The sequence below is a fragment of the Lonchura striata genome, chromosome 11, assembly GCF_046129695.1.
Source record: "Lonchura striata isolate bLonStr1 chromosome 11, bLonStr1.mat, whole genome shotgun sequence".
Taxonomy (NCBI): Eukaryota; Metazoa; Chordata; class Aves; order Passeriformes; family Estrildidae; genus Lonchura; species Lonchura striata.
Window position 1 is genome coordinate 19,947,056 of NC_134613.1, and position 23,225 is coordinate 19,970,280.

Sequence of the window (23,225 nt, forward strand, 5' to 3'; positions counted from 1 at the left end):
CACCCCTGCCACCGGGACTGGCGGGGAAAGAGCCAAAGGCGACCCGGAACGACAGCGAGAGCTGCGGAGCCGCCCGCGGCGCAACCCGGAGCTCGGGAAAGGTTCTTCTTCACCCCCCTTCCCCTTCCTCCTCCTCCTCCTCCGCTCTGCCCTCCCGCCGCCGCTCTCCCAAACCTCCCCCGGCCCCGCGGGGCGCGGAGGGGGCGCGGGAGGAGGCGGCTCCCCAAGTTCAGACAAAAGCGGGGCCGGGGGAGGCGGCGGGCGGGCGGTGCCAGCCCGCGCGTGTCCGCGCGTCCGCGCGTGTCCGCGCCTGCGACCGCGCGGAGCTCCGCGTGCGCGGGGCTCTGCCGCGGAGCCGCGCCGCCGGCGGCCGGGCAGGCCCGGTGGGAGGTTTCATTTTATTTATTATTTTGGAGGTGTTTTTTTTTTTTTTTTTTTTTTTTTTGGAGGTTTGGAGGAGGAGCGGGGGGTTGCGCGGCCGCGGGGGCGACGCGTGGGAAAGTGCGCGGCGGCGGGTCCGTGAGCTCGGCCAACATGGCGGCCCCGCGCAGCCGGGGGGTTCCGCGGCTCCGCTCCGCGCCCCGCGCAGCGCCCGCGGGCCGGGCCGGGCCGGGCCGCGCTTCCCCGAGCCCGGCTCCCATCCGCGTGTCAGTGACCTGTGGAAGCATCTCCCCCGTGCGAGCGCGGCGCGCTGCGGCGGGGTCACACCGACCCCGGCCGGGATCGCGGGGTCCGCGCCCGCGGGCAGCGCGGCATCCTCGGGATGGGCCAAAAAAAATGGGAGAAAAAGAAAAAATTCCATAAAAGATAAAGGGGAGAAAGAACCGGTGATAGCGAGGAGAAGGCAAGGAGAAAATGGGATGTTTCGAGGCGCTCCGCAACCGCCGTTGATAAGGAGCGGGATGTGGGAATGGAGATGGGTTTTATTTTTATTTCTTTCGCCTCTTTTTTTTTTTTTTTTTTTTTTTTTTTAATTAAAACTTTAGTGGGTCCTGGGGATCGCGCTCGCTTCGCTTTGCTTTGTAGAATGGAAAGAGATACACGGAGAAATGCAGGCCTTGTCAGGATTTATTGAAGTTGGGTTTAAAAAACGTGCTTCAGATGATTTTTCCCATTTTCTCAGATTTCAAAGGCTCCCCGCAGTGCGGCTGCCTAATTAATGGTGAAATTCAACTAAATCTAATTATGCAGTAATTTTAAAGCAGTTAGTCCTGGGCGCTGCTTTGTAATAGGAACCCAGTTTTTAAAGTTTGCTTAATGTGTTGGTTTAGGGAGCTGGGGAGGAGAAGGGTGTAAGGGACAGAGCTGTGGGGTTGTTTTTTTTTTTCCTTTCCCCCTTCTCCCCTTCCCCCCCCCCCACCCCCCACCTTTTGTAAAGCAAAGAAATGCAAAATATAAACCCAAAACAGGCAGCGAAAGGCAAGGAGAGAGGCTGTCTTATCCCCCCGTATGTGATAGGGGTATTGAGTGAGAAGCACCAGCGAAAGTGTAAATAACACAGTAGTTAATAGGGACCATAAAGGTATTCCTGGCCTGTGGATTTCCAAGTGCCGAGCTGTTTTAGAGAGGATCTTGAATCCTGCGGTAATAAAGGGGCAACGGAGACACACAGCGTCTCTTCTTGGGAAATAGAAACCAGATTTCTGCTATTGAACATCTATTGTCATTAAGAGGAGAGGCTTGTGCTGGCGAAGTTATAAATCTTATCACCCTTTTGATAACACAGTTGTAATCAGTTAGCATCGCATTCAAACCCAATTGTAAAACTGCCTAATTTAATATGTCATACATGTCATTAAAACTTTATTTTTCCCACTTCTCTTTTTTTCCTCCCCTCTCTCTACCCATCCCCCCCCCCCACGTAAAATGTCAACAGATCTGGCTGGTAACGTGCAGCAGGGAGAGCCCGAGGTGGCTGCGCTGCTCCGGGGGCGAGCCCGGTGCTATGATGAAGAGGGTTTGCTTTCTTCCCATCTAGGTAATCGGAAGCGTTTCTATCATATTAGAAGTATAGGGGAAAAAAATAATAAAAATAGAGGGGGTGGGAGGCAAGGGAGAGAGGAAAATAAAATCCTTCTCCTTCCTTCAGAATTGCCATCGCTCAATGAAGTTCTTTGAAAGAAACTTGTCTTATGATTAGCTAAGCAAACACATCTGCTTTCCTAGTTTGGGCTTAGCTAATTATCAAAACAAAGGGGCCGTTTCTTCTTCTACCTTGCTGGAAAGAAGATGTTATTTCAGGAGTCCTGTCCCTCCTCCTCCCCCCTCATCCTCACACACACGCAGCCCCCGTCCCAGCCCTTCCCAGCGAAGCACCACGTTCCTTTTATTGGGATTACCGATGGGGAAATGAGTTTGCGCACTCCTCTTCCTAATGTTAAGCTTTATCATTACCTTCCTTGGAACAATATTTTTCCAACCAAATGTCCCTGCGGCAGGGCGGAGGGTGGAGGTGGGAAGGGGAAGGGAAGAGGGGGAAGGTGGTTTTGAATTGCGGACCAACTTCGCAGCTATTTGAATCAAGGCTGCACTCGGTTGATTTTAGTTGACAGAGCGTGTGTTGAAGCTGAACTCTATAATTTGCACTTCTGTTCTTTTATTAGACTTGGACAACGAACTAATGAGCTTTCCCCCACCACTGTGTCACTTGTATTTATTTTCTTTCGGAAACTTTTAGATAGAAGAAGTGTTCTCGCAGAAGGGCAGAGGTGGAGGGAAGGTTTCGCGTGGTGGCTATTTATTTATTTATTTATTTTCCTGGAGGTGCAGGGATCAGCTCAGTGCTTGTGCGGATGTCTCTGTGTGTGTGTGTGTGTGTGTGTATGTGTGTGTGTCCCTGTCCCCGGTGAAAGGCGACCCACGCGGTGTTAGAGGAGGAGAAGCTCCGAGCTCCATGTGTTATCCGGGCGATGCTGCCCTTGGAGTGACTCGGGTGGTGGGAAGGTAACGCGGAGGCGAGCCTTGCGAGACGCCCGGAAACAAAATAAATCTATCTATATGTGTATAAATCATTGGTCCAGAGGCAGAGGCTCCGCGGTGCGGGCGCGCTGGGGAGAGGAGGGCAGTGAGCGGCGTGAACCCGAATTTGATCGGATCTCTGCAGGAGCGGGTTCACTTTATAAAAGCGAGAGGTGGCTTTAGACATGTACCTGAGAGACGCTAAAAGAAAGGGGTTTGAAAGCAAATAAAAAGGTTTTAAATATATATATATATTTAAGAAATGGAGAAAAAGCCCAAAGGAAGGGTTTCCATACACAAAAAAAAAAGAGGGTGAAATGTTTGTCACTACATGACCACCAACGCACGAAGCCGTATCCATCGCTCGGAGCCTGCTCCATCCGTGCGAGTCGTGAGATATTTTGAATTTTGATTCCAGCGTGTTTTCTTTGAACTGGGCCTTTCGGTTTATTAAGGCAGGAAGAGGAACTCAGCAATCCTCTTTGAAACACGCTTGGTTTAACTATTTTACACAAGTTTGCCCAGGTCCCTGGAGATTCTCCAGTTGAAGAAGATTGAAATTAGAGTTAAAAGCTGGCGGGGGGGTGGCGGGGGGGGTGTAAGAGGGGTAAGGGGGTGGAGGGCGAGTGTGGAAGAGGGCGATGAATCTATTGTAAATGCTCTCCTGTATTCTTGTGTGTTGGGGAATGGAACAGAAATCTGCGTCGCCTTGTTTGATCCATTCGCGCGCATCTGCGTGTGCGAGTGCATGGCTCTTACTCTATATGGAGACATGCACACTCATCTCTAGGCCACGATTAATATTCCCAGAAATGCAGGAGAAAAAAGCTGGTATTTAGCGGCCATACGGAGAGGCGCACGCTGCCTGGTTCCCAGCAGCTTCACTCCCAAACTTTGCCTTTTCTTTTGTTTTCTTTCCTTTATTCTTTTTTTTTCCCCCCTCCTTCTTGTAAATTGCTGTTAACGTGTGTCTTTATGTTCTGTCTATAACTAGGATGTAATCAGGCGCCCCATGTCTCTCTCTGAAAGCATTTAATAAATGTCTATTAAAGCGCTACAAATGTAAGATAAATTTAGTGGCGCTGCTGTCTCCCTGTATCCAAACGGTAATGATGGATTTATCAACAGGGATTCGCCTTCAGCGCGGTGAGAGAGATTTACTCAACAAATAAGTCGGAAAAGCACCCACCCAAATACAATCATTTATACGGAAACTGATTTCTTTACAGCACCACAGATTCGAGGGAACATACAGCTTATTGCCTCTTTCCCCCTTCGCTTTTTATTTTTTTTTCTCTTTTCTCACCCGTCCTCCTTTTATTTTCCTCCTTTTTAACATAATCAGTGGAGCTGGGAGCGTGTGTTGGTCTCTGTTTTGGGAGTGTTTGCCTGCTTATTGCTGGTGGAAGCTCCCAGACTCGATCAAACCCGGATCAATGCCTAATTTCTCGGCATCACCCTCTCCCTTCTCCCCCCTACTTTCACGGGGTTTTTTTTGCCTTCAGCCCCAAAATATCGAACATACGTGTATTCGGTATCAAAACCCGTCGAGTTTCGAAGTCCAAGATGAATAATAAAGGTGGGGGGGGGGGGAATTGTCCTTGAATTATCTGCGTGTCGCTTCATAAATGCTTGCGAGCGGCTCAGGAGCCACACCACCTCTCAGAGATGCTGCCTACCTCTGCTGAAATTTCTCTCTCCTTTTTCTTAGCCTTTGCTTTGAACCCTACCCAATACCCTGCATGCGTGTAAAAGGAATGAACTCAGAAAGAAGCACCATTCATTGTTGGATTCAAGCACTGTCAAAAAAAAAAAAAAAAAAATTACTGAAATGCAGCCACATAGCACCCTTAAGATTATTTCCCTTTCCTAGAAAGTAGCTCCTAACCTCAGATTTCTCCCCCCTCCCCCTTCTTCCCTGGTTTTATTCCCCCCCCTCCCCCCCACGCACACACACCCTTGACCACATCTTTCTCCGATTCGCCTTGGAAAAAAAAATTGCATGTGCTGATGTGATGGAGCCCTTTAAACAACGGGCATGCGAGGGCTGTGTTCACTCTGAAACATTACCCCTATTTTCTGAATTTCTTTCCTTTCAAATAACTGCTCGTATCTTACTATCCTGGATCCCTGATTTAAATATCCTCAGTTCTCGGAGCTTGTTAGATACATCTACATTTTAATTTAATTTCATTTCGGTATTGTACTTAAAACAACAATAAATAAACCAGAGAATTCGTGTTTTCCTTTGCAGAGAGTTTTTTATTCTTCTCTAGAAATTTCATTGAGATGTCTCTGTACTTTGTTTGTCAGTTATCTTTGTTCCTTTTAAATAAAGGGCTTTTAAATGGACTTATTGCTCCCAGCGTGGGTTCTTCTCTCTAAATGTTAGAAAATTGTGCCATCTACCCGCTATTCTAAGTACTGTCACACTCGGAGACCTCCAAGGACCTTCCAGCCCCAACTTCAATACAACTGTGTCAAAGGGTGCCTAGTAGCGAGAGGAGAAAGGTTTGCGTGGATTTTACCGATTTCCAGCCTGAATCGCTCTCTGAAGCGCCAAAATGATCTGCAAAGATGCAGTTTGGCTTCCTTTGATGGCTGCAGCTCCGGCCCCAGCTCCAAGCCAAGCCTTTGCAGCAGCTAATGAAGCCTCGCTGCCTTTAGCTCCATCGCATAGTTTCCCTGCTAATTTTAGACACGAAAAGTGTGGGTGTGCAGGGAAAGGGGGGGGAGGGGGCAGTCAGTCTTCTGTCGTAATTTTTTTTTTTTTTTTAAGAGAAATAGTCAGATATTTATAGCCATGGCCTCTAATGCTGAAAATATAGTGTCGTTAATTGAAAAACAAAAGTTCGCTTGCTGAGGTTGGTTCTGGCTGATTAGCTGGGGATGCTGCTGGCTGCGTTTCCAAGGGCGGGATGAGCAAAACAGAAATGTATATAAACTTTACAGGCCTTTTTATCTCCACCCCAATACTTTGCACAGTAACCCAGTTCTACCTCATTAGCCCAAGTGGAACATTAGTGCTCGGGTTTAAAATTAGATTTCAAAACCTTTCTTGCTCGTGGGTAAGTAGAAATCGTTGAGAAGGTGTCTTAATTTTTTTTTTTCTTTTCCCACTAAAACTTAAAATCAGAAGTGCCTTCTCAATAAGTTTAAATGGATTACCAATTTCCAGGTGTCTGTAATGGTGTAGTTACATGTCCTCGAAATTATTTTTGCACCTCTTCAAATTCATCAGAAGAGAATTGAGGGTGTTGGACGAGTATGTGCGGGGAAAAAACAGTGATACGCCTTATGACTTTTATGACTTGTTTCACACTGTTCGAGAAATGGAGTTTTAAGCAATGTACAATTAAAAGTATATTGCTGTTTGGACAAATTCCAGGAAACTTCAGAATCAATTAGTTTAGATCGTTGAATACTTGTTGCTAATACGTATATATATATATATATATATATATATATGATATCAAAGAGCAAGAACGACTTGCCAGACAGCTCCGCTCCAGATGTAATTTTTAAGTCCCTGCCATATAGCTGCGCAGAATCTCTTCTCCGCTTTCTCATTTTTCATTCATTCCTGTCGGAATATCCAGGCATCACAGAATCATTTTTCTCTCCCTTTTTTCCACCTCCCCTCCCCTGCCCAATCCCCTTTTTCGTGCCCTTTCGAGCTTTCGGGGAAGTTTCACAATTTGGTTTTGCTTGTTTGTTTGTTTGTTTTTCCGTTTGGTACTTCCCAGCGGCTTTTTAACCATTCCCGTGATTATTTCTATTGGCCAGGTACGAGGGTTAAAACTTTATCCTTCGCTCCCCACAAACTCCCGCCCCGCAGGCGAAGCCACATTCAGCCACTCTTAATTCCCAGGTTTAAAGATAATCCTAATTTTGAAAGCGGCTTCACCAGCCGCTCTCTCCCCTTGATCACAAACTGTTTAGTCATCTTAAGTGCGATTTTCCATCCTTCTCCAATATTTTTTTGCCTTGCCCCAGAGCCTTTTTCAGACCATTTTTCTGCTGCCTGGGGTTGGCGGTGGGAGCGGGGCTGTTCCCATCCTCTGCAGGGCTCCGGGCATCCCAAATCACCCCAGCGCCTCCCGTTTCTTCCTTGGACAGCATTGTCCCTCCCTATTCTTTGAAACGTTTATTTTTCTGGACAAGAAAGTCGTCCCGCGCTGCAGATGTAATGGATTCCACTCGCAGGTTTTCCTTCCTGCAGAATCTAATGTCAGCCAACAAGTTTCTGCCTTATCTCCTGCGTCGTTATTAGTGAACGACCCCTGGAAATTAGCTGTACAGTGACCTCAAATTTCATCCTCTCGGCAGACAGTTTCACTTAGCCTCAAAAAGAAGCTAAAAAAAAAAATAAACCTCACTAAAGTAAATAATAACAACAAAAACAACAACAATAATATTATTAATAATAAACTCTGACAAAAGCATATGCAAAATATCTTGAGGATAAAGCCTTAAAAGAGACATTGACACCCAAACTAATTTTTGTACTGCCACTGCGTGAAGCTCAAAGGAGCAGTGAGAGGAAGGGCTGCTATCCAGCAAAGTTTGCTGGACTTTATTCAGATAAAACTCGAGCTTTCCCTCGCTGAAGCCAATGGCGAACTTGTACAATAGGAGGCAGGTCAGAGCACATCACACTGTCCATATTGTCTTCTGAAACATGGCAAGAAGCATGTTTTCAGAACCATGCCACCTTCCTCAGCTGCCTTTAAAAATATATATTTTTATTATGTTCCACGCCTGATAGACACCCCCTCCCCGCTGCTGTTTTGTGTTTCCTAGTCCCTTTATAGGAGGATGATTCATTTTGCACTGCTACTATTTTCAATTTTGTGGGTTTACTGATGTCTTACTAAAAGAAAAAAAAAAAAAAAAAAAAAAAGTACACTTTTCCTACCCCAAAGGTCTCATTAGCCTCCGCTGGCTGCTTTTTAGACAGCAGCTCAGTCTCTGTCCTCCAGCTGAATTTGTCCAACCCCTTCATCTTCTCATGTTTTATTTCGAGGTGTCACTGAAAAAAAAACCCATTAAATCCCAAAAAGGTCAGCTTCTCCTCGCTCTAATATCCCCGCAAGCCTCCCGCAGCCCCGGGGTTCCCGTTGGGATCCCGGTGCGGGGACGTGGCAGCCCCGGGGAGCGCCGGGGCCGGGGCCGGGCGGGCCGGGAGCTCCGCAGCCTCCCCCGGGACAGCTCCGCGCACCTTCCGCTCTCCAGCTCCTCGCACGCTCTGGCGAGACCTTCCTCTTGTCGATATTATTATTATTATTATTATTATTATTATTATTATTATTATTATTATTATTATTATTATTATAATATTTAATTTCATTTAATTTCATTTTATCATTTTATCATTTTATCATTTTATAATTTTATTATATTATATTTTATTATTATTAATTGTTGTTATCTATTGTTATTATTTATTGTTATTATTATTTATCACTGATATTCAAATGGGTAATATCAGCCTGTTTGTCCCCGGCAGCAGCGTGTTTCAGAGCGATTATCTCATATCTTTCCTGCAGCAGTAAGCTATCCTTCAGCCCCGGGTCAGGCATTGATCTCTGTGCAATGTAACAAACGGCCGGGTTAATTTTCCCTCATTACCATTTCCATAGCTCAGGCTGCACACGCAGGACGGAGCCTCCAGCCGCAGCCGCTGTGTGCGGCTCAGGGCGGACACACAGCCGGACAGACGGACACGGGACATGTGTGCTGCCAGCCCCCCAAAACCCGCTCCGAGCACCCCGGCGGCTTTTCTCTCCCGTGTCACCTTGCCTGACCCCCCCCCCCCCCCCCCCCCCGCTTTGTACGGATTTGGGGTTGTATTATTTTTTAAACGTTGTTCTGCTCGCTATAAATTAGAAAGATTTTTTTGTTGTTGTTGTTCACCCCGTTTACTTCTTAATCTTTTTTTTTTCTTTTTTTTTCCTTTTTTCTTTTTTTTTTTTTTTTCCACCGAGTCTTTTCATTCACTGGTGCAAAAGAAAAGGGGGTTGGTCAACACCAAAATGGCAAAGTTCAGCTTGGAGAAAAAAAAAAAAAAAAAAGTAAAAAAAAAAGAAAAAACCTCCAGCTACCTACAAAGGGGCTCAGGGCTTTGTAATGGCAGAAAGAAACAAAAATGAAAAGAAAATTGCAGTTGAGGCTAAAGTGTGAGAGTGTGTTTGTGTGTATGTATATCTGTGTGTATTTTTAAAGGTTTCTTTGAACTGCCTTTGTGCTGACTAGGCAAAGCTCCTTGCCAATGCTAGTCACGGTTTAAGGAACTTTGAGTTAACCTCTTATATCGAATGAATCTTTTCATTTGGAAACCAATAAATCTCAATCTCTAGCCACCTTTTGTAGAACAGGCTGGGGCTTACCAAGGCGAGGCTGAAGCTTATAATAAAGAAGAGATAAAGTTTGCCAAAGTTTGGGTTGGTTTTTTTTTTCCTTTTTTTTCTTTTTTTTTTTTTTTTTTACCTTCCCCTCCTTCTTCTTCCTCTTCTTCTCTTGTAAATAAAAGTTTTGGAGATGGCAGCATTTGGAAGCAATCCGGAGAAGGACTTGGATCTATGCATTGTTTCACAGTAAGCCTATTTACTTAAATAGAGTCTTCAGGGATTGAAACACGAAAATGATTTATAGTTTTCCAACAAGTCATTATTTTGGTCAGTTGTTGAGGGTGGGGTTGTGGAAAAGGAGGGGGGTCCATACAGTCTAATAATCAATGTGTGTCTATGGAAAGTGAAAAAGGAGGGGTGGGGAGGGGAGGGTTCTGTAGATAAGTAGGGTTAACACTATAAACATTGCAGACAATTGAGTTTTCCCATCTGAGCGGGAGTTGGGGAAAAAAGGGGTCTTCACATTTATCAGGCATGGGAGAGGGGGAGTGTGGGTGAACGGGAGAGAGAGGGAAAAATACATTTCTCAACTCACTCCGGACTCACTCCTTTGGTTTCTGCCTTGCACTTTTGCATTTTGGGGATCATTTCTTTGAAGTACTTTGAAACCCAGCGTTTCATCTAATCGTTGGATGGGAGACGTGACCACGAGAATCAATGTTTTGATTTATTTTTTTCAGTATTTGTCTCCTGTCCAGTCTCCCTCGCTCGCTCGCCTGATTATTCCATATTTATACTTGTGTATACATTATGTACATATTATATATATAGTGCCCCCGTAGACATCTTTTAAAAAATCATTTGCAATTTCTCTTCCACGGAGGCGCAGTTCACTTCTCAACCCCTCTCTTTATCCTGTTTTGTTTCAAGACGCTGTCTTCTTGCCGTCTCCAAATTGTTCCCATCCAGGAGTTATTAATTACTCTTACAAGGCGGGAGATTCTTAACTAATAACAAAGTTGTAAATTACCACCTTCCCTCAAATATTTCTCATTTGTCAACCCTGATTGATTTGATTAATATTCCACCGGCTGAGATCATTTCAAGTTGCACTATATAATCAGCAGCACCAGGCTGCTCAGCAGAGCTTCTGCTTGTGGAGAAGGATTTTCTCCAGCCCTTGAGCTGAAGTGTATTTTGCACTTGCTCCAGAGGAGGTATAAACGTGGACCTATCGCTCAGAGGACTTTAAAGTGCAGAGGCTGAATACGGTGTCGGGAAATTAAATGAGAAAAGCGTATCTGTTTGGTTAAGAAAAAAAAAAAAAAAAAAAAGGAAAAAAAGGGGGAAAAAAAATCAGTAAAGCAAAAGAAACGAATGATAAACCCTGATAAGCTTGGAAGAAAAAGAAGACACAGGGCTCAGCCCTGCTTTCGGGGCTGGCTCAGCCCTCGCCTGAACTCTCCCACACTCTCCTCGCCGTGCATCCAGACTGTCATACCGCCTGGAATAAACACCCGGCACTTCGGGTTGTGCTTTGCTTGTGGCCTCGGACGCAGAGAAATAATACCACTAGCGCTTCAATTAACCCCCATCCCTTGAAGTGATAGACAATAAACTTGGCTTCAGCCCCTCTCGCTCCACCGCGAGTGGGACTGGGATTCTGCTTCGAGACCATCATATTGACTTAATTACGTGGCTGTAAATAACGGCCCAGAGATCATCTTTCTCTGCTTTTAAGGGGAAAAAAAAAAAAAAAAAAAAAAAAAAGGAAAAAGGTCATCTGGGTGAGCTTTCTGCCCAGTGCCAGAGCGGCACCTACGCGCACCGCCGCGCAGATGCGCAGCCCGCGCCTAAAGAGCAGGATATAGGAAATAAGGTGGAAATCGCTGAATAGAAGTGACCCCTGAGCCGGGGCAGCAGATCCCGCTGCTGTCCTTGCGACCCAGCGACAGCCGCTCCCTCCGCCAGCACTTCAGTTTTAATCTGAATTATATTAAGTGAAGTAGCGGGCTGGCCGTGGGGTTGAACCTGGCGGCTGCCTGGGAAAGCATCGATCGTGACTATCGCCTTTCTATCGCTGCTCACAGTGCACCTTGTCCGCGGCCGGGGACGTGGTGGGCTTTTTGCTTCTTTCCTTTTGCCCCCACCTCCCCCTCCCTTGTTGTTGTTGTGGTGGTGGTGGTGGTTTTCGTGCGAGTGTAAATGTAAAAATGAGAGACACGAGTGAAATAACATTCCGCCCAGTCACCTGCAATTCAATATGCACACAAGAGACGCCGATGTATATGAGACGATTTTAATTATGATTAGAAGACACACTCTGAGCAAGAAAATAGATTTGGAGGGAGGGGAGGGGGGGGGGGGGGAAAGGGGAGCTGGAGGAGCATTAATGAAATCTTTCCCCGCGATACTAAAAGAAACAAGTGGTTGATACAACGGAGGTGATTTGTCACCCAAATGCAAAGGGGGGTGGGCGATGGGATCTGAGCATCATTCCTTTCCTCCCCCCCCCCCCCCCAATCTTTTGAAGCACATGATATGCCACGATGCCTCGCAGGCAGGGCTCGCACCACGCCTTTGCCGGAGCCCCCCTCCTTCCCCGCCGCCCCCCGCCGCCCCCCGGCTCACCGGCACGGAGCGGCCGCCAGCCCCGGCTCCGAGCAGCGCCGTGCTCAGGCCTGAAGGAGATTTTTTCATGTTTGTGCACACGAAACCTTTTGTCTCGGCCCGCGGATCGCCGGCCTTTCCGCAGACAGCCGCCAACAGTTCAGGGTCAGCGGCAATTTCCAGCCCCGGGGGGGACACAGGCAGAAGGTGACCCGGGCCGGTCCCCTCCCGGACGGTTGTCGCCTTGGGAGCCGGAGGGAGGCGGTGGAGGTGCGGGGCGCCAGGGGAGGGGACAGGACCTCTTCTCCCCCCGGCTGTGCCCTCCCAGCCCCGCCGCAGCCCCCGCCCGCCCCGCGCCGCCGCTGTGGAGAGCCGGCTATTTTTCTCAGGATGTGACTTCCAAGTGGCATAATCTGTGGGAGTGTGAATCTGTTCTCGTTATGTTTGTCCCCTTCGGTATTTCTACAGGCTCTTTTATTTTTTCCTTTCTTTCCTTTTTTTTTTTTTTTTTTTTTTTTCTTCCCTCATCTCTCTCTCTCTCTCTCTTTTTTTTTTTTTTTTTCGGTATAAATTAACTCCGACTGAAACCACCAGATTGTTCCGAGGAGACTACCTCCCTAATGACTTCATCTCCAAAAGTTGACTGACACTCTAGCGAACTGCCAACACCTGTTTCCCAGCACCCAGACTCCAGAACCCACCAGACCTCGTAAATTTAGCTTCTCCCTTCTCTCCCCCCCACCCTCCCTTAATAGATGACGTGAATATCTGAAGGGAAGGGGGGAGGGGGAGATGGAAGTAGGTCACATTTGAAACTTTTTTATTTTTCATCTCTTCGGAGCGAAATGCGGAGATGAAAGGGCCGGACAGCTCCTGCCCTGCCCGTCCCGGCGGGGTGCCCGGGGCTGCTGGCACCGCGGGCTCGGGGTCGGGCTCCAGGGCTGGCAGCTGCCCGCGGGTCCTGCTTAGGCGGGGTTTAGGGGCAGAGCTCATGCCTGCCCGGCACATCTCAGGAGCTGGAACCATGACCCGAGCCCTTTCCTCGCCTCTGCCTTTTCCCGTGGGTGCTGCAGCTCTCGGGCTCTTTGGTCCCACCTGGCCGCGCGGGTCCCTCCCCAGCGGGGGACAGGGATGGGACAGGGCAAAGAGTCACTCCGAGGAGAGGGACAGAGCGAGCGGCTGCCCCTGGGGGGAGGAGGAGTAGGACGGCGGCCAGCATCGCCCCGAAGCCTGCGGGAAGGATGGAGGTGGCCGGGACAGGGGAGGTGGCAGCTGTCCCCCCGCCAGGTTCCCGAGCTGTGTGGGCGCTGCCCGGCTCCTCGGGGCGCCCGTCGCTCCCTGCACGTGTTGCAGAGGTTCATTCTCAGGAGAAAAATTTTTTTTAAAAATTAAAAAAAAAAAAAAAAAAAGAAAGAAGGGAAGAAATTCAAAAGAAAACTATCTTATCAAATGGGGAAAATTTTTTCCAGCTGCAGCCTTGCTGGAGAGGCTGCGGGGAACGAGGACCACGAGGCCGGGAACGGGCATCCCGAGCCCCGAACCCCACCTCTCCCTGCTCACCGTGCAGGGGGGCTCTGCGCCCTTCTCGAGTCCCATCCCTCCCCCCAAAGCTCCCACCCTGCCCCGGAGAGCCTTTGCGACCGGGCCTAGAGCCCAGCACGGGAGGAGGGCGAGGAAAGCCCCGCAGCGCCGGGTGGCATCTCGGCAGGGTGCTCCTTAATCTCCACATCTTCTCCTTCCCACCCCTCTCCTCATCTCCCCAGGCACCTGCCCGCCCCGAGAGGAGCCGCTCCGCACCCGGAGCAGCCGGGACAGAGATTTTACATATCCCGGCCAGAGGGGAGAGATTTTGGGGGGCAGTGGTGGGGTAACTTTGAAGCGGTGCTCACCCCGAGCGGAAATCCCCAGCCCTTGGAGCATCCCGCCCCCCACGCGGATACAAAGTTGGAAGTTGTCTTCTCTTGAAAAGAACCTCCTGAAATTAATAGGCTGCAAACATAATTAATAGGTGGAATATGCAAAACGTTTGCGGTGTTTAAAAGGCTTATGGCAGGTCCGCGTGTCTGTGCGAGATACTGAAATGTCACAAGGGCTGGTTATTAATGGGCAGGTTTTACGTAGTTTAAGAAGAAGGAAAAAAAAAAAAAAAAAAGAAACCAGGTTTTCTCTTTCTCACTTCTCGCTCTCCCTCTCTCTAATCCAGGAATCATTAGCAACCCCCTCTGGCTACATGTTTTGCATCAGTGAAACATTATGACATAGTTGTAATACAAACTCCGCTGACTTGCTCTGCATCTTGTGGTAGGAAGTGCAATAGCAATAAAAGCATTAAAAAAAAAAAAAAAAAGACTCCGGGCATTAAGTTGTCTACCTGAAACACTCTTTCCTAAAAAAAACACCCAAAAAACCCCAAAAACAAAACACCCAAAAAACCCCAACCAACCAAAAAAAAAAAAAAAAAACCAAAAAACAAAACAAAACAAAAAAAACCCCAAACCAACAAAAAACCAACCAAACCCAAACAAATAAAACCACCAAAAAAATCCCAACCAAACTAAAAAAAGGTAGTGTTAGGACGGGCAATTTCTCAGTCTGGGGGATCCACTGTCCGCACTGGACAGGGGGGATTTCTTCCCTATCTTTTCACCCTCCTGTTTTGTTGGTGTCTTTTTTCTCCTTTTCCGTAATTCTGAGTGTTTTTCATATTTTCTGAGTGTTGCTGCATCCCCCGCACTGTCTCTTTGCATCCCTGGGCTCTTAACAAACCCCGACCGGGGACATTATCTCCCCGCGATATTAATTGTCAAAAGCAGCCTTTGCTCAATTATCTCTCTTCCACCTGTCGCAGCTGTTGGGTTATATTGTTCCCGCTTGAAATTCTCGCCGGAATTAAAAAATAGAGCGATTTTCCCTCTTCTTTCCTGCTTTCTTTGAAAGAATCCAATTGTGCTGGGGCCGGCCGGGGGCCCGCCGCCCCGCATCTCTCTATTTTCTCCATTACTCATTAACTAATATTCGCTACTTTCTGGTAAAGTCAAATGGCTCTTAATAGCTCTTTACATTATCGGAATAACATGTGGATGCTCTTGATCAGTGCTTAATAGCACGTTTCATGCTAAACAACTGCCGTGTGTGCTGCTGGGCAGGAGTTCTGTGCACACGGGAGGGCGAAGAGGAGCCGGGGCATGTCCGCCCTCCGCTGTCACCCAAAGCCACCAAAAGCTTGGGAGAAGGGGACTCTCCTTTCCTTCCTGCCTGTGCCGCCGCTCCCTTCTCAAAAAGGATCCCCCCAAAATCCTCCTCCCCGCGCACCACCTGCCCGCGAGCCGGCCCGCGGAGAGATCCGCGGGGTGCTTTGAAATGCGCATGTGACATTGTCCCTATTGTGAGCCTGCAGGGGCCTTCCTCTTTCTTATTTTTTATTTCCTTTTTCTTTTTCATAATTTCCCAAATGGGTCCTCCAAGTGCTGAAACTATTTCGAGACTTTACGTTTTCATCATCTTCTTTACATTGCATTATTCACTGCTTCCTATTCCATTATTATCATGATTATTCCCTTAAGCGACGTGGGAATTTCAAACTATATCAGCTAATTCTGGCGTTTGGGCGTTTTACCATTTAATTTATTTTTTTTTCCTGGGGAAAACAAACAGATTAAAAAATGTTAAATTATCTTGAGAAATAGAAGTTGTACGTGGTCCATAAGGAAATTACTCTGCCTTCTAAGTATCATTTTGATTCAAACAAAGTAGTTAATAGTAGTTAATAGTAGTTAATAATTTTTTTTTTTTTTTTTTGGTGCAAAAATTGCTGCCTGAGTACTCGGGCCATAGCGGGCAGAAAGATTTTGCTGTTTTTAACAGAATGTCCAATCCTATCACAGTAGTTTGCGCTCCGAGCTCAATCTCCTTGCGAGGTCAGGCACCACCGCGCAGAGAGAAAAAAGAAAAAAGAAAAAAAAGAAAAAAAAAAGAAAAATGTTGCCGAGAAAGCGAGAAAACTCTTTCTGTTCTTTTTGCGGCTTGGCCGCGGGAGTTCCGCGGGGGCGGTGCCGCCAGTGCTGTCCCGGTGCTGCCCCGGTGCTTGTCCCGGAGCTGTCCCGGTGCTGTCCCGGGCTAGTCCCGGTGCTGTCCCGGTGCTGTCCCGGTGCTGTCCCGGGCTTGTCCCGGGCTTGTCCCGGGCTTGTCCCGGTGCTTGTCCCGGGCTTGTCCCGGGCTTGTCCCGGTGCTGTCCTGGTGCTGTCCCGGGCTTGTCCCGGGCTTGTCCCGGTGCTGTACCAATGCTTGTCCCGGTGCTGTCCCGGTGCTGTCCCGGGCTTGTCCCGGTGCTGTCCCGGGCTAGTCCCGGTGCTGTCCCGGTGCTGTCCCGGGCTTGTCCCGGTGCTGTCCCGGTGCTGTCCCGGGCTTGTCCCGGGCTTGTCCCGGTGCTGTCCCGGGCTTGTCCCGGTGCTGTCCCGGTGCTGTCCCGGTGCTGTCCCGGGCTTGTCCCGGTGCTGTCCCGGGCTTGTCCCGGTGCTGTCCCGGTGCTGTCCCGGGCTTGTCCCGGTGCTGTCCCGGGCTAGTCCCGGTGCTGTCCCGGTGCTTGTCCCGGTGCTGTCCCGGGCTTGTCCCGGTGCTGTCCCGGTGCTGTACCGATGCTTGTCCCGGTGCTGTCCCGGGCTTGTCCCGGTGCCGGCCCCGCTGCGCGGCCCCGCAGGTGCGCGGGCTCTGCGCGCCTGCAGTAGCGCCCAGCGCAGCGAGGTGGCGCTCGGGAGCGCGGCGGGAGGCGGCGCGGGGGGACGCGGGCGCTCCGCGGGCGCGCAGCGGGGTCACCCAGCCAAAATATTGCACCCTCTTAACCGATAATATCTATTTTTTTATTAAAATCCAGCCCGCCCTGTGGCGGCTCGCCGCGGGCTGACCCCACCGAGAGTCCCCTTGCAGTGCTCTGCAGCACGCACCTTCCGCACCCGCGCTCTCCGCACGCCCCCGCGTGCATCCCTGCGCGGCCGCGGAGCGGGGTCCGGCTGTGCCGGCGCCTCTGCTCCGTTTTTAGGGTGGTCAGTCGTACTTTAGCGCTAACGCGCCCGGCGTTAAGAGAGAGCAAAGGTGCGGAGCAACCTGTGTGCTTTGTTTAGAATAATTCCCCCTCTCCCCCAGCTCTGCCCCCTGGGAGCGTCTCTGGCGCGGATTTATTAATAATCGCAGGTTATTGGCAATAGTTTTCTAGAGCCAAACACGCTGCGGGAACCTGGAGGCGCAGGGAGAAGAACTCCCACAAAGGTGAATTCCCAGCATGGGCAGCAAACACGGAGCCGCCAGTTTTTATGTGGCCAGGGAAACTCCTGAGAGCTTTGACGCGTGCTGTCATTGAGGAGTGCATTTCTCTGATTTAGATTTCTCTTTTTGTTTACTCTTTTAAGGCTCTAAAAAACGTGAATTTTTTTTTCCTTTATGAGTCTATCCTTTCCCTACGATACCTGCAACCTTCTCAGAGATGATCGCTTGTCGCTTTTAAAGAAATGTCTTAATAGTGTGTGAAAATTACTCAGTGAGCTAAAAGGATCCGAGATACCTTTCCTTTAATGTTTTTTTTTTAAATATGATGATGATTACTATTATTATTTCCCCCTAAGCCACCCCCACCCCCCCCCCATATATTAAACAGCCGCGCTAGGAGTGTGAGGAAGAAATGGACACGAGAGAATTATTTACGGCGAACCCAGTGCTGACTCCCACATCTCTGTGCGTGGGCACATGTGTGATCATACATGATGCTTCCTCCGTGTGAGTGCAGCATCTCTGTCCTGCTCTTCCTCAGTCCCCACTTCCTCGCCTTCCCCGTAACTTTCGGAGGCTGGTGGGTTGATGTTGATTTTATTATTGTTTTTAATCTCGGCGTTAAGCACGCAGGTTCCCCATGCAGGTCAGGTCATTAGGAATGTTAACGTCGAGACAAAGAATTATAAACACGATCTCCAAGTCTCTCTCAATTCATTTCTTCAACCGTTTATTCGGTTTAAGTGATGAAAAGTGACAGTTCTGAAATAGACAGCTTTTAAAAGTAATGAAGTCAGATGACGCTTTAACCTGTCGATTGCTATAAATCAACTTTGAAAAAGATGAATGAACAATATTATTTGCTGGCTTAACTAGGAGTTAATACAGTGTCGCAGTAGGAGCTGCGGGAGCGCAGCGGCGTTGGGTGCTGCCGCCTTCCCCGAGCCTCACCCGCCGCCAAAAATAACAATGTTAAAGCAGCGAAACATTCCTCCTTGTGCGGAAACCAGTGTCATTGTCACCGCTTTTATTATGGACCCTCGAAGGGAAAAAGGGGTATTTAAACGATCCCCAACATCCAGCTGGGAAAGGGATGCATCGGCTATTTTCTTTTTTTTTTTTTTTTCTTTTTTTTCCTTGTCATTTTTAGAGGCCTTTGGAGCAGAAGTCTCGCCGCGTTACTTGCATTTAAGGCCAAACTGATCCTTGTACCGAACCCACAACCTCCACCAGGAAGGTTTTCAAAATAAATATGGGCCGTTTCCTCCCCTTTACCTGATTCGTTTACTACCTGCATGCTTGTAGGCATAGCGTGGAAAAAATATAAAAAGGGAAATAAATGAAAAAAAGAAATTCAGGAGAGGAAAAGGTCGATTCTTTTCGGGGGTAAAAAGATAATTTTCGTGGGCTAAACAAATGCAAGCGTGAGGGAGATATCGCCTGTTCCTCCCGTTCCTTCCTGGCCTCGCGTGAAACCCGAAAAGTATTGCAAAGGAAGGAATTGACGCTGCTTTCTAATGAATTATTAGCGATAAATCAATGACTGGTTTGATGTGCGGAGGGTTCGCTCCCGCAGGCTCTCCTTGCGCCCTTCCCAAATCCCGCTCCGGGCTGCAGCCCCAGGACGGGGTGAGGAGGCTCTGGGGAAATACAAATACCTCCCGGGGGTTTATCAACTTCTTCTAGTTTGCAAAACGGTTTTAAAATAAGTTGTAAATAGAAAAACAAACGACGAGAACTCTGCTTGGGATTCAGGGCCGGGATGGATTTTTTCATTGCCTTTTTTCCCCCATCTTTTTTCTTTCCCGAAGACAATGTAAATCAAAGCGCTGCTCTTCCTTTCCCAGTACTGCTGACTATCCTTGTTTTTTTCTAGTCCTGGGTTGTTTTTTTTCCCCCCGAGGTGGCGAGGGGCAGAGGTGCGCGCCCCAGCGCGGCGCTCCGCGGGCGGCTGCGCGCGGTGCTCGCGGCCCCACCTCGGCACCAGCGGCCACGAGCGCGGCCACGGGCTGGGAACTGGGGGTGAGGGGTGTCTGAGATGTTACCCGGGCTTATTTCTGTAAAGCGTTATCGATTTTAGGCAAGTCTTGGCGCCCTCGCCCCCCCGGGAAATGTCAGAGCAGAGAAGTTGAGAGAGAAGTTTCTCTGCTGCTTTAAAGGTGACCTTTGGGAAAGTTTCCGCACTTTCTCTTTCACCGCTCAAGGACTTTATTTGAAGTTCCTTGTCTGACTACACTCTCTCCGAAGCTGAAGCTGTCTCTTACATTGCACTTCTCAAGTCTTTATCCTTGAAAAACATGGAGACGCAGATACATTTTTCTTCCTTTTTACTTTTTTTTTTTTTTTTTTTATTTCCCTAAGAAAAACAACAGATCCTCCGCAGGGACCCCTTTCCCTCGGGGAAAAAAAAATAGCCTCTCTCTTTAGAGAAGAGCTCGGGAGGAAGGTAAATGACTTCTCTACCTGTTGCAGATGCAGCTTGCCCCAGTGACTCCCCGTGCCCCCAGTTTGGAAGAGCAGCTGGTGGCCGCGGGGAGGGCTGGGTCCGGCGGGAGCGGTTCCGCGCTTGGCAGGGGGGTCCGTGGGTGCCTCAGTGTCCCCTGCCTGTCCCACAGCCCAACCCAGTGTCCCCCACCCCGCCGCGCTGGGGAGACGCGATTCCCTCGCCCGACACCCCGCGTGGATTTCCAGGAGCTCCAGGGAGGTTTCCCCGAGGTTTATTCGCGCGAAGGATGCGGAGGCAGCGGCAGGAGAAGATTTATTTTTACGGTAGGAGTTTGTGGGGCGAGCTGGGCCCAGTTCCTCTCGCAGCCCTCGGGCCACCGGCCCGGAGCTGGCCTCGCCTCGGGCGAGCGAATCCCCGGCCCGAGCAGCCCCGGGGTGCCGGCATCGGGAAAAAGGCCACGGAAAGAAACTTTCCCCTCTCTGATTGTGTTACCTTTGGCTGAACGTGTAATGAAAATCCTCGGAAAATGTTACACAACACGAGGATACCCTTTTGGAGAGAAGCGTCCAGAAAAGCCTGGCCGCTTCCCTGGGGGCGAGGGACGATGCCGGGGGCGCCGTTATCTGCCGGGAAGCACAAGCGCATCCTCAGCGATCCCGCCGCGCTTCCCCCCTTCCCGGGCCACCGAAACCTGAGCCCGAGAAGAATATAACCCGTCTGCGGCCGCAGCCACGGCTCTCACCCTTCCAGTGTTACAAAAAGCATTTCAATTAATCAGGGCGCTCCCCACGGCTGCTAATGAGGCGGGGAGGGAAGGGAGGGCCGGCCGGGAGGAGCCCGCGGGCGCAGCCCCGGCCCGGGCCGAGCGCTGGGGAGGGACCGGGGCCGCTCGCTGGGGTTGTGCGGCCGCTGCGGCTGCAGAGGGATGGATGGGGAGGATGGGGATGGGGCTCGGCGGCACACGGGGACACGCCACTGCCACCCAGCTGTCCCGGGCACCGCGGGATTAGCGAGGGCACCGCAGCCAGGGAGCTGCATCCTCTTCGTGCCCCCTACCTCCCTCCGTACACCTCCGCTAAGAACTGAAGGGTGGGTTGATGATGTTTTTTAAAAATTCCATTTCATATTATTTTAATTGCCCAGATCTCGCGATAAGGCAAACCTGGCGAGAGCTGGCTTCCTCCCCCCCATCCCCGCCCCCCTCCAGCAAAGTTACGATGGAAAAAGCGGAATAAATCAGTCTCCGCACCTTTCTCCGCCCGCTACAGGGCAGATTTCTTGCCCGGCGCGGGGGCAAGTGAGGAGGGGCTCATCCCTAAAGCTGCAGTGAAAAGCTCCGGCTTGGGGACAGGAGATGCTGGAGAAAGGCGAACATCCCCCAGGAGGAGACCCCCTTCTCCCAAAGTCCCGAACTGGATCTTGCAATGTTTGCAATCCACCCCCCCCACCCACCACTTCACCACTCCTCGCAGGAGCCGGTTTGCCGGGCTTCACGCTCGGGGACACACCTATTATTATTATTATTATTATTATTATTATTATTATTATTATTATTCCTCCCTGCTGCTGCCAGGCGCCACAAAGCTGTGGGGTTTGGGCTGATTTTTTTTTTTTTTTGGCAAAAGGAGGGGCTTCAGGGCGAGGCTCCAGGGGCTCAGGTGAAGCGCGGAGCCGGGCCCGGGGCCGCAGCCGCGCTCCGCCCGCAGCTGCCGCCGCTCCCCCGCCCCGCAGCGCCGGTGGCTCCGCGCTGCGCAGGGTGGGTGGGAAGCGGGGCAGGGGAGGGGGTGTAGGGAGGGAGGAAGGGAGGGAGGGCTTGGAAAACCGTCCAATTTTCCTGTGAAAGAAAAGAAAATAATCAAGGGGGAGAGGGACTGTGGTGAATTGGTGTGAAGGAAGTGGGATTATTGCCTTAATTTTGGACATTGATAAGGGAATGAGGTAAAAACAAAACTCGCTTCATTATATACAACAAAATGTAATTTATACCCAGGGATGCCTGTCCACTGAGATTTACATCATTTGCTGATAGCGATCACACTTATTACTTTTCTTCAAAGACTCTTTTTCCCCCCTTAAAAAAAAAAAAAAAAAAAAAGAGGGCATTTGTGCTAAATTGCCCAATGCTAGTGTGATAACTGTCAAAAGTTTGACATCAAAGGGAACTAATATTATTCAGTTACCAGAGGAGCTGTCTGTCCAAATAAGAATATCTTAATTACTGAATCACAACGGTAGAAAAGGGAACAGATCTGAAAAGGAGAGGGGCTGGCGGGGGGGGGGAAGGGGGGGGCGGGCGGGGTGGGGGGGGAGCTTTCAGTCTGTTCCTTTTTGATGAACCATCTATATTAGGCCACTGTGCGATTCTTAATCATGTTTAGTGGTTTATACCCTTTCTCTCTCCCCACCGGTCCTCTGAACTTTATAACTATATGTAAACACGTTGTCAGTTTGAAAATAATCTTCTCTGGGTTCTTGTTAGAAGAAATTTCAATCTTCTTCAGTTCTAGATTAGGCAGTCTAGTTTTCTCTATCAGTGAATGGACTGGGTTTCTTGGACAATAATGTGCCAATTGTTGATGGTTTGTGACCCATAAAATGTGAGGGTGACTATTCTGGCTTTGGTATGTAATTATGCAAAACACTTTCTATAAAGGCTTGCCATCTGATCTAATGACAGTCCCTGCGGTCTATTTCAAAAAGGGAGGGTCTCTATACACAGCTCCTGAGAGAAAGAAAAGTAACATTTTGTTTTAATACAAGTTTTATGGGAAAAATGGATAAACACAGAAACAGCTGAACGCATAGGCAAAGCGTTTTCGGGGCAAACTAAACCAAGGAGGAGATATTTCCACAAGTTCAGCTGAGCAACACCACAGCTCTACAGCATCGGGGTAGGGACAAATGATGTGAAATCCCCATAGGGGAAAAAAAAAATTATCTTCAACTCCTAAGCACCTTGGAAGAGATGGGAGGTCGCCGGGGAGGAGGTGGACGCCGGGGATCCCGCTCCAGCCTCCCACCTCTGCGGGCTTGTGCCATCCCACAAGAATCATTTCTTTCCCACCTTTTTTGGCTGCGGAGTAAGGCGGGGTTCTACCTTAGCAAGCGTGTGAAAATGAGCTGGGCACTTGGGGTGACACCTCCCATGCTATTCAATGTTCCACCTGAGGCATTAACGCCAACAATAGAAAATGTAATAAAAATAACCAGGATCGGCATCACCAGCTCCACCTCCCTCTCCAAAGAGCCTGGACAACAGAGGGTTCTTTAAACAGGTGGACAGCAGGGTAGGATGAGGCATAAAGAAAAAGGGGAAAGTTAGAGATGTTTGGGGGTGCTTTGTTATATTATTTGTATTTTTCCCATTCCTCCTCCGGCCCCCCTTTTCTGCTTTCCTGAAAGGAGGGACGCTAAAGGGCTTCGGCTGCTTTGGTTGCTATCAAATGACATTGCTGCTACGTCACGGGACAAAACATAAACACTGCTGCCAATTTAAACTGATGTATAAAGATTAATGGGAGATGAAGCATACTAACAACCTGGATTATAATGGCAGGAATAGTTATTATTTCTCCAGAGCACATCCATATATACAGAGAGCC

The 23,225-nt window shown here is 49.2% G+C and overlaps 2 long non-coding RNA genes across 2 annotated transcripts in view; both read left to right on the forward strand.

Annotated features, from left to right (window-relative positions):
- The first annotated feature begins 315 nt into the window (after positions 1–315).
- LOC144246954 (uncharacterized) lies at positions 316–2,635 on the forward strand. Its single transcript, XR_013340679.1, has 2 exons — positions 316–416; positions 1,877–2,635. It is a non-coding gene; the product is annotated as an uncharacterized LOC144246954 (long non-coding RNA).
- A 6,816-nt stretch (positions 2,636–9,451) lies between these two features.
- Positions 9,452–23,225, forward strand: part of LOC116183995 (uncharacterized) — a 30,408-nt gene continuing 16,634 nt past the window's right edge. The window contains exon 1 of the long non-coding RNA XR_004148713.2: positions 9,452–9,554. This is a non-coding gene — a long non-coding RNA (uncharacterized LOC116183995). The remainder of the gene's footprint in view (positions 9,555–23,225) is intronic.